A 12,341-nucleotide genomic window follows, 5' to 3' on the forward strand; every position below is an offset into this window, starting at 1 on the left:
TGCCTCTCTCCAGCTTTTACGTTTCCCATTGATAGAGGTCACCAGCCCATTACAGACGAATCGAGGTGTCAGACAGGAATTCTGGCGTAAATTAAGGCTGGCGAACTGATCGTTTCTGATGAAATACAAGAATTCACATACAAACATGCAGCCAGAACTATGATTGGACAAGCACAGCAGACGGCCTTCAAAGGCACGGAGTGGGCGCTCCCCCACAACATGGCTCACCGTCTGCTCCTGGGCGCCATAGTCACGAGCAGCACTTCCACTATAATAGCACGTTTTCAAGACGCTGCCATGTCTCTCCTGTGCCATTTGGATGAGGTTGAATCTTGATCTTTCGTGACAAGAAAGACCATACTGCGCTACCTTACTCAGTTGGACTGAATACTTATTGCACCCTGTCTTAGGAATTAGTACCTTGGCATCCTTGATTGTGAGATTAGCAGGGACAAAATTGGACAGAACATCCAACCTCTAAGTGGGAGCTGTTGTAGCAATGTCATTAATAGTCAACATGGCTCCTTACGTCTTAACTGTATGAGTGCCATTCTCCCACATTTTAGCACAATATGCGACAGCTCAATAACCAAGAGAAATTGCAGCGTTGTTTTGTTTGTCTACATTTGCTCCCCAGTTTTTTGCAGGAATGTAGTGCAGTTGATTTAGAATAGAACCAAACGACTTTCACAGGTCCGCGCAGTGCTGCATAAATGAGAGTGACAGGAAGAGGGAGGCACCAAGGAATTAAGGAAGTAGCTGCAGGAAATTTTGGTCCTATCCAGGGGCACATATGACTGCCTGTGTGCCTCTGTATCATGGAGGTAGAACTCTGTGGGCTCAGTTCCGCTTGTGTTTTGCTGGAGTCTCTATCTGTAAAAGTACTCCCTCAGTTTGCTGTCAACTTGGAGGCTTGTCGACACAGTCAGTAAGTAGCCAGTTCCACTAGATGAATGTGGTCACTAGGCGACCACAACAATAAACAACTACCTGGGACCTTGGAGTGCGAAGAAATTGGCTAAGGGGACACGTGAAACGGAACCTGGATCAGTGGAGTGGGCTTGTGTTCACCGGCGAGTACAGGTTTCGATTGTCGACTGGGGATCGTCGTACAAGGCTGTGTAGGTGACCAGGCACCGGTGCAGGTCTCTATCCATGGGTTCTGCTGTGGGGCGGGACGGTCGTATTTTGGGGCTGCTGTTATGGTAATATCAACAGTAGCAGAAAACAGTATAACGGGAGTAGGACTCTTTAGGAAGGTAGAGCAGAGAGTGTGTTACAGTGAACAGTTCAGTGATACAGTTACGCTTATCACAATCGACAGCAAACCAACACCGACAACGATAGTTCAGATACTACATGCCGACGTCGGAAGCTTAAGATGACAGAAAAAGTATATGAAGGTACTGAAAGGGTAATACAGTACGTAAAGGGAGATGAAACTCCAATACTCATGGGCGACTGGAATGCAGTTGTAGGGGAAAACGTGGAAGAAATGGTTACTGGAGAATGTGGGGTTGGGATAGGGAATGAGAGAGAAGAAAGACTAACTCAGTTCTGTAATAAATTTCGGCTAGTAATAGCGAATACTCTTAGTCGCAAGAGGAGGATGTATAATTGGAAAAGGCTGGGTGATATGGGGAACTACAGTTAGATTACATCATGGTCCGACAGAGATTCCGAAAAGATATAGTGGATTGTAAGGCATACGCAGGAGCAGATATAGACTCATATCACAATATAGTAATGATAAACAGTACATTGCAGTTTAAGAGATAAGTCAGAAAGAATCGATACGCAAATGTGTCAGTTACAGAAGTTCTAAGGAATGACGAGATACTCTTGAAGATCTGCAAGGCAATGGATACAGCAACAAGGAATATCCCAGTAGGCAGTCCACTTGAAGAGGAATGGGTATCTCTGAAAATGACAATAACAAAAGTTGGAAAGAGAAACATAGGTACAAAGAAAGTAACTGCGAAGAAACCATGGGAATTAAAATAAGTAACTGAAGTATTTCTTTTATTACCCATGATGAAAGAGGGAAGTTCAAAAATGTTCAGGGAAATTCAGAAATACAGAAATGCAAGTCCTGAGGGATGAAATAGACAGGATGGGTAGGAAAGCTAAGACGAAATGGCTGCCTGAAAAATGTGAAGAAATCGAAAAAGAAATGATTGTTGGAAGGACTGAGTCAGCGCATAAGAATGTCAAAGCAACCTTGAGTGAAATTGTTAGCAAAGGGTGCTAGCATGAAGAGTGCAGTGGGAATTTCACCGTCAAAAAATGAGGAGGAAGTGGATATATGGAAAGAGTACATTGAAGGCCTCCATGAGGAGGGAAGATTTGTCTGATGCGATAGAAGAAGAAAGAAGAGTCGATTTAGAAGAGATAGGAGATCCAGTAATAGAATCAGAATTTAAAAGAGCTTTGGAGGACTTAAGATCAAATAAGGCAGAAGGGATAGATAACTTTCCATCAGGATGTCTAAAATCATTGGGGGGAACTGGCGACAAAGCGACTATTCACGTTGGTGTGTAAAATGTATGAGACCGCCGACATACCATATAGTTTTCGGAAAAATATCATCCACACAATTCCTAAGACTGCAAGAGCTGACAAGTGCGACAATTATCGAACAGCCTGCTTAACAGCTCATGCATCCAAATTGTTGACAAGAATAATATATTGGAGAATGGAAAAGAAAATTGAGGATGAGTTAGATGACTATCAGTTTGGCCTTAGGAAAGGTAAATGCAACAGAGAAGCAATTCCGACGTTGCTGTCGGTGATAGAAGCAAGACTAAAGAACGATAAAGTTACGTTTACAGGATTTGTCGACCTGGAAAAGGCGTTGAGTAATGTAAAATGGCGCGACGTGTTAGAAATTCTGAACAAACGGGGGTAAGCTGTAGGGAGCGACGGGTAATACACAATATGTACAAAAGCCAAGAATAATAAGAGTGGATCACCAAGAATGAGGTGCTCGGATTAAAGAGGATGTAGGCAGGGATGTAGTGTTTCCCCCGTATTTTTAGTATGTACATCGATGAAGCAATGATGGAAATACAAGAAAGGTTCAGGAGTGGGATTAAAATTCAAGTTGAAAGGGCATGAATGATACGATTCGCTGATGACATTGCTATCCTGAAAGTGAAAGTGAAGAAGAATTACATGATGGACTGAATGGAATGGACAGTCTAATGAGTACAAAATATGGATTGAGAATAAATGGAAGAAAGACGAATGGAGTTGGAAGTAGCAGAAATGAGAACAGAGATAAACAAAACATCAGGATTAATTGTCACGAAGTATATCAAATTAAGGAATTCTACTACTAAGGCAGCAAAATAACCGATGACAGATGGAGCTAGGAGGACATCGAAAGCAGATATGCACCTGCGTAAAAGGCATTCCTGACCAAGAGAAGTATATTAGTATCAAACATAGGCCTTAATTTGAGGAAGAATTTTCTGAGAATGTACATTTGGAGCAGAACCTTGAATGGTAGAGAAACATGGACTGTGGGACAACCGGAACAGGAGAGAATCACAGCATTTGAGATGATGTACTACAGACGAATGCTGAAAATTAGGTCAACTTACAAAGAAAGGAATGAGGTGGTTCTGCGCAGAATGGAAGAGGAAAGGAATATGTGGAAGGGAGACAATGATAAGACATCTGCTAAGACATCAGGGAATGACTTCCATGGTACGAAATTGGAGAATACACCCAGCAAATAATTGAGGACGTAGGTCGCAACTGCTGCACTGAGATGAAGAGGTTGGCATAGGAGAAGAATTCGTGGTGGACCACATCAAAAGAATCAGAAGACTGATGACTCAAAAAAAAAAAAAGGAAAGGTCTCTAACGTTTCGTCTCCAAATGCTGGAGACATCTTCAGCGGCTATAAAGGCTCAGGCAGCAGTTTGAAACTTGTATAAACTCTACAAGCTGAACTGTTTGTTCGGATCCCTGCCACAGTCGGGCTGTGATGTCATCAGACGGCTGCTTAAGAGCGCAGAGTCACGAGTGCGTGTGTTGTCGAGCTTCTGCTGGGGAACACTTGGCGCTGGTTTCTGTATTCAGCACTGAGGCCAGCAGCTCGTCTAATTTCTCTCATTCTTCTTTCCGTTAAAGTGGCTTTCGTGCTTCGGAATTTGAATGCCCTCTCTGTAAATTCAAGCACAGTAATATTGGTTCCGTATCGCAGAGACGAATTTTTAGTTTCCCTGGTCCCAGTGTATGTTCTGCAACTGCCGATTTATTGCTATTTCGCAGATGACAACTGCTCTTCTGTTCCTTAAGCAAGAAATCTTTACTTCTCTTTGCACTACACATGTGTGCTTGACTGTGTACGCAAGACAATTAATATATTCCTCCTGTGCCAAGTGCTGGCCTACATTCTTTACAGTCTTCGAAACATTCACGCTCCTTCCTAATTGGTATAAACACTGCATCAATACTATGTATTCCTCGTACTCTGATCATGTGAACCGTGACTGCTTTTACGAATGGGAGTAAATCTTTGTTTCTTCTTCGTGAGAAGCTCCATACCTTTATGGACTTATTGCCCTATTTATCTCTTTCTCAGATTAATCATTTATTCTGAAAGTAGTGTTTAAATGGTCGGAGCGTTCCTCCAACTACTCTGGTGACACATTATTTAAGCCCAGCCCACCAATGTTCTCATCACTGCTCTTTTCAGTTTGGGACAATGACTGGAATTCCTGTGAATGTATCCACATGTGTGAGCGAGGTTTTTGCAGACCTTCTGTGCCTAACATATGTGGATTTTCTAAGTAGCCGTACATTCTAAAATATTTCAACTTCTTTCTCTTTTTCTATACTGGATTTTATGTTATAACTAATATCATTCGGAAAGTTTAGAAATTCTGAGTTCTTTTTGTCCATGAGGCTATATAACGAAGTATGAGTGTCATCAACATAACAAAACCAACGATAGGGATTTTTCTTGCTCGGCTGATGAGCTGTTCCTTCCAGTTTCACAGCAGGACTTCTTTGGCTTTAATTTGTGGTACCCTTACAGCACAGCAGTTCGTCTATGCTGTTCTACACCCCGTTTTGCTGCCTTCAAGGTAAGCCATTCTTGGCTAACTTTTTTTCCAAAATAATGCCCTCTCGCATATGGGGAGAGTTTCTACTATTTGTTTTTAGACTTGCCAAACCCTACCTTGGCCAGCAAGGTTGCCAGACTTCTTCCCAATTGAGAATAATTGGAGCAATATAGGCAGGGACGTCCTACCAGGTCGGGATTTTGACGATCTACCGCAGCATTTGGACAAAATGTGGCATGATGTTGCTCAGGGAGACATCCAACAACTCTGTCAATCAATGTCAAGATGAAAAATTGCTTACATAAGGACGCATTATTGACTTCCTTAACTTGTTAAGCTTCCCTCTTGAATAAGTCATCCACTTGTTTGTCTGCTCATGTACAGCACAACTACAACTGTCTGTATCTTTCGGATATTTTCTTCACGGAGTGTTCCTTTTTTTGTCTAGGAGTGTAAATTCCATATGTGACATCGTTTTATTAAGAGCAACTATAGTAAGCAGTAATAGAACTTCTAAGTGGGCTAATATCTGATGGACATGAAGAATTCTATTTTTTGTATAATGAACTGAACCTTTTATACGTCTTTTTTTGCTACAGAGGTCTGTAGAAGACTGTCCAGGTATTTGGCAGTCACGCTTGTCGAACAGTCCACAGCGCTAACAACTGGTCTTAATGGAATGACGGGTTTGTGAATTTTTGGTATACCACACAATCTTGATGGGACCAGTTCTGATGTAGTAAGACATTTCTAGTTGGTGAGAGAAATCGAAGAGGCTTTTACTAGCTGATGCGTTATCCTAAGAACTGATCTTGGGAGATTGCTTTTAATCTCACTGTACCTTCATGGTTGTAATACAACGCAAGTTTTTCTGCAGTAGGTTCATTATTTCATGAGCATTGTAGCGTTGCCCTTATCTGCTGGAAGCTTTAGAATACATCAAAATTGAAATCTCGGATAGGTCTGATTCCACAAGTTAGTTTTGTGTCAGTGTTGCCTCTGGTGGTGTCTCTGGTGGTGCCTCCACATTTAGGAGACGAAGTCTTAGGCACAGAAATATGCCATGGTCAGTGGCCGAATACCTATTAAGCAAAATTCACCAGTAGGTTGTATTTAAATTAGTTATCAGTACGAATACAGGTGTTAGTGTTTGTAGGAATTACGAAGGAAACGAGGAGTGTAGAAATGGGGTGGCCAAGATATTGGCTCACGGGCCATGCCCGGGCACAAGTGCATTTGGCTCATTATATACATCTCCCCAATTAACATTTCTTAAATTTTCTCTGAAGTGCTCAATAAACACTGGGTTGAGCAACCTTACAGTTTTATTTCATGGTTTCTGAACTGCACACCTTGCTGTGTTTTCTAATTTAATCAATTGTACATCGTGGGCTGATAATCCATTTATCAATGGAAAAGCATGTGTTAGTTTTACACCCTGTTGCTGTACAAATACATTATCTATTAGAGCGCTACTGCCTTGAGCTATACGTGTAGGGAAATTGATAGCTGATTCTATGTTATATGCAATTAATAACACTTACACTTTTCCGATCTGAACTGGTTAGAAAGTTTACTTAGAAATCATCACAGATTAACAACTTCCTGTTTTTGGCTGACAGCGTAATAGGTCATCTACATATGCTAACAGATCATTTACTTTATTTTTTATTCCCCTGATATTCTGATGTAAGTTGATACTACCCTTAGCTTCATCCCTATTTACTGTACATGAAGCTTCTGTTATTCTATTTTTCTTGAGTGTTGCCTCTTTGGACTTTGACCTTAATATAAAAAACCTGTCTACCTGGTGCCATTAACCACAGGGGTCACCCTCGTGTGACTGAGCCTCCCCCTTACAGTGTCTGTTAATAGAGAAGCTGACTTATCTTTCCCCTTCCTATTTAGGTGCAGGCCATGCGTAGTGTGTCCTCACCTACCAGTAATGTCAACAGGAACATCGCATATGTGAGGTTTTGGGGGTATCTGGAACATCCCGTTCCTCCACTACTTCAGATAGCAAACCAGAGCGTTATCACGCCTTACAGCAGTGTTTACGCAGGACCGAACACGGCGCTGAAAGACCTCCACAGACACCACATTTGCGTGGTTTGTGTGGGCAGTTCATGTTCCTATTTCATCCAAGTCTCTCGCAATAGTACACCTTGGATTCATACCACAGGCTGTTTCCTGCTGCACCAAGTGTAATTACCTCATCTCCCTAGCATTTGTTTTCACAAAACTTGTGAGCTGGTACGCTGCACCTAATTCCTTCTGACGCTCCTGGCCTTGACTGTTAACTAGAAGCAATAATCTTCTTTTCCTATTCTGATTTGATCCCTATATGTCTTTTTTCTTGAAGCTAATATTCTGCTTCAAAATACATTCAACTACATCTGGATGAGGCCCTTCCTCCACTACTTCAGATAGCAAGCCAAACTGATTTACTAACTGAATTTCGAAGTTTTTTCAACAGTTTCTCTTTTTGCTTCTACCTTTCCCGTCCCTGTTTCTTCCCTTAGCCTACATAATTCCAAGTCCTCATTTTCTAATTCAGCCTCAAGGGCACAAATTTTTGCCTCCTTTTCAGCGAGTTTTCTGTCCTTTCTACATAACGTACGTTGCCATGGAGAGCGTCTTATCTACCCAGTTTCCTCGCCGCTACATTCGCCCCAATAAACCATAACCTACACAGTCTACACATCCCCGCCTTCTGATTTCTACAGCAAACATCGCATTTCCTAGAGATGTTTTGACAGAAAAATTTACACAAAGGAAGAGGATAACTTGGCACAAGAGCACTGATGTTACGTAACCTGTATTAATACGCAATGAAGCGCTAATGTAAACAAACTTTTAAAAATCTCAAAAACTTTATAAAACTACCCTTGTAATTCTTTCTAGGTCACAACGTATTCTTCAAACTCCGTATTTCCTTTAACACCAGTGATAGGGAACTTCACAGTCTTTGTCAGAATGTGTCCGTTCCAGAAACGCGATTTTCTTTTTCAATCCATCCCCATCAAATGAGGAAAAAGTTACCTTGCAGTGCATTACTGTGGGCAGTGTGCAGTGAAGTCTAGTTAAAGTGTGAAATCAGCACTAGAGAACACATGTTTTCATTTTCGTTCCTGCATTCCTTTTTCCGTCAAAAAATTAAACGCTAACAAGTTTTAAGTCGTTCCAGGTATGTCTCTCGACAAAACCTACGTACTTTGCAGTACGATATGAAGTCTCCATAGGAATTGTTCAGTTTCACTGAAAACCGTTGCAGCTGAAAACGGAAGATGAGTGTGACTTCAGCAATTATACTATGCTTTCTTCCAATTTCGCCATGTGCCAAAGGCCTGCAAATTTAGCACAAAGTGCTTTTTGATGTACAAAACAAGGAATCTCGTCTGTCGACATTCGTGATTTAATCCTGTTTCATTGTCAATCAAATCTTTAAAGTCTTTCTGCATATTCCAGAATCCGAATCAAGAACAGTTCTCCACATGAGTAACCTAGAGGCAGATATCCTACGATTTGTGAGGCAACTTAAATCACTTAATAACAGCAAGTCTTCCGGTCCGTACTGTATACCAATTACGTTTCCTTCAGAGTATGCTGATGCAACAGCTCCATACATAACGACCTTATACAACCGTCCGCTGGACGAAAGATCCGTATGAAAAGATTGGAAAGCTGCACAGGTTACACCAATATTCAAGAACGGTGGAAGGAGTAATCCAGTAAATTACAGGTCCATATTATTAACTTCGATATCCAGTAGGATTTTGGAACATATATTGCGTTTGAGGACTATTAACTACCTCGAAGAAAACGGTCTATTGACACACAGCAAAGACGGATTCAGAAAACATCATTCTTGTGAAGCGCGAAGTGTTGAGTGCTATCGACAAGGATTTCGAAAAGGCCTTTGACACTGTACCACACAAGCGGCTTGTACTGAAATTGGGTGCTTATGGAATATCAGCTAAGTTAGCTAACTGGGTTCGTGATATCCTGTCAGAGAGGTCACAGTTCCTTATAACTGACAGTCATCGAGTGAAACAGAAGTGATTTCTGGCATTCCTCAACGTAGTGTTATAGGCCCACTGCTGTTCCTTATCTACACTCCTGGAAATGGAAAAAAGAACACATTGACACCGGTGTGTCAGACACACCATACTTTCTCCGGACACTGCGAGAGGGCTGTACAAGCAATGATCACACGCACGGCACAGCGGACACACCAGGAACCGCGGTGTTGGCCGTCGAATGTCGCTAGCTGCGCAGCATTTGTGCACCGCCGCCGTCAGTGTCAGCCAGTTTGCCGTGGCATACGGAGCTCCATTGCAGTCTTTAACACTGGTAGCACGCCGCGACAGCGTGGACGTGAACCGTATGTGCAGTTGACGGACTTTGAGCGAGGGCGTATAGTGGGTATGCGGGAGGCCGGGTGGACGTACCGCCGAATTGCTCAACACGTGGGGCGTGAGGTCTCCACAGTACATCGATGTTGTCGCCAGTGGTCGGCGGAAGGTGCACGTGCCCGTCGACCTGGGACCGGACCGCAGCGACGCACGGATGCACGCCAAGACCGTAGGATCCTACGCAGTGCCGTAGGGGACCGCACCGCCACTTCCCAGCAAATTAGGGACACTGTTGCTCCTGGGGTATCGGCGAGGACCATTCGCAACCGTCTCCATGAAGTTGGGCTACGGTCCCGCACACCGTTAGGCCGTCTTCCGCTCACGCCCCAACACCGTGCAGCCCGCCTCCAGTGGTGTCGCGACAGGCGTGAATGGAGGGACGAATGGAGACGTGTCGTCTTCAGCGATGAGAGTCGCTTCTGCCTTGGTGCCAATGATGGTCGTATGCGTGTTTGTCGCCGTGCAGGTAAGCGCCACAATCAGGACTGCATACGACCGAGGCACACAGGGCCAACACCCGGCATCATGGTGTGGGGAGCGATCTCCTACACTGGCCGTACACCACTGGTGATCGTCGAGGGGACACTGAATAGTGCACGGTACATCCAAACCGTCATCGAACCCATCGTTCTACCATTCCTAGACCGGCAAGGGAACTTGCTGTTCCAACAGGACAATGCACGTCCGCATGTATCCCGTGCCACCCAACGTGCTCTAGAAGGTGTAAGTCAACTACCCTGGCCAGCAAGATCTCCGAATCTGTCCCCCATTGAGCATGTTTGGGACTGGATGAAGCGTCGTCTCACGCGGTCTGCACGTCCAGCACGAACGCTGGTCCAACTGAGGCGCCAGGTGGAAATGGCATGGCAAGCCGTTCCACAGGACTACATCCAGCATCTCTACGATCGTCTCCATGGGAGAATAGCAGCCTGCATTGCTGCGAAAGGTGGATATACACTGTACAAGTGCCGACATTGTGCATGCTCTGTTGCCTGTGTCTATGTGCCTGTGGTTTGTCAGTGTGATCATGTGATGTATCTGACCCCAGGAATGTGTCAATAAATTTTCCCCTTCCTGGGACAATGAATTCACGGTGTTCTTATTTCAATTTCCAGGAGTGTATATAAATGATTTCATAACAATCTGAGGAACAATCTGAGATCCAAAAATTCAAAACGATTTAGAAAATATATCTGTATATTTTGGAAAGTGGCAATTGATCATAGATCAATGAGTGCTAAAAGGAATCTGTTAAACTTCGGTTACACGATAAATCACTAAATCTAAAGCCAGCAGATTCAACTAAAACCCTAGGAATTATAAATACGAGGCACTTAAATTGGGAAGAACACATAATGTTGAGGGCGAGGCAACCCAAAGACTGCGATTCATTAGCAGAATATTTAGAAAATGTAACAAATCTACTAAAGAGATTTCCTACGCTACGCTTGTATGCCCGCTTTTGGAGTACCGCTGCACAGTGTGGGATCCTCAACAGATAGGGTTAATGGAGTACATTGAGAAAGTTCAAAGAAGAGCTGCACGTTCTGTATTACCCCGAAATAGGGGAAACAGTGTTACTGACATGATACAGAATTTGGGGTGGACATCAAAAGGGCGTTTTTCATTGTAGCAGAATCATCTCACGAAATTTCAGTCAACAACTTGCTCCTTCGAATGCGAAAATATTTTGCTAACGCAGACATACTTAGGGAGAAACGATCGTCGTAATAAAATAAAGGAAACGGAAGCTATCAGGGAAAGGTATGGGCATTGGTTTTTTCCTCGCACTGTTCGATATTGGAATAATCGAGAATTGTTGTGAAGGTCAATCGACGAACCCTCCGCCAGGCACTTAAGCGTGATCTGCAGAGCGTCCATGTACATGTACATCTAATGTCGTTTCACAGTGGATATGCTCTACCAGTAACGTATATGAATTGGGAAACCTCTTCGCTCTCTTCTGTCACTGCCACTCATTTTAAAGAATCGCAACGGTAGATCGCTCGACTGCCTCCTTCGTGCAAACAGCCACTGGCCCAGTGAACCTCCATCGTACCGAGATCACATAGCGAAGGGTAGACAGCGCTGACAGCGCGAGTCTGCCGAACTCGAGGGACTTGTGCCGGCCGAAAGACGCCGCACCGCGACGCCGGACGAAGCGCCGCGCTCTTCCGGGCGCCTCCGAGAAGGACCGAGCGGAGCCGAGCGGCAGGCAGGCCGGGCCCGTGGGCCAGACACGCTGCACGCGTGACTTGAGGCACGGCGCGGCCGGCCGTGATTATGAGCCCCTACCCAGCTGCGGCGAAGTCATTCAGTCAACTCCTGAGGCGTCACCGGTGGCCACAGGTTGGATGTAAGATTTAATACTTCACATATGTTCGTTCCATATTTTGCAGGAAAAAGATGTCCATTTTTACAAGTGACAAACAGCAAGCGTGTAAAACACAATGCATCAGAATAACACATATTAAAAGCATAATATTACCAAGGAATACAGCAGTATCAAGAGCCATCAACTAGAGATAATTACAGATAACACTGCAATATATTGAGAAATGTCATTAGACCAGCTGATAGTATCAGCTGTGAGAGTAATATGTACATATATGGGAATAACATCAAAATAATCTGGTATATATGGTTCAAATGGCTCTGAGCACTATGGGACTCAACTGCTGAGGTCATTAGTCCCCTAGAACTTAGAGATACTTAAACCTAACCAACCTAAGGACATCACACACATCCATGCCCGAGGCAGGATTCGAACCTGCGACCGTAGCGGTCTCGCGGTTCCAGACTGCAGCGCCTAGAACCGCACGGTCACTTCGGCCGGCCAGCTGGTATA

Source organism: Schistocerca americana, chromosome 11, assembly GCF_021461395.2.
Source record: "Schistocerca americana isolate TAMUIC-IGC-003095 chromosome 11, iqSchAmer2.1, whole genome shotgun sequence".
Classification (NCBI taxonomy): domain Eukaryota; kingdom Metazoa; phylum Arthropoda; class Insecta; order Orthoptera; family Acrididae; genus Schistocerca; species Schistocerca americana.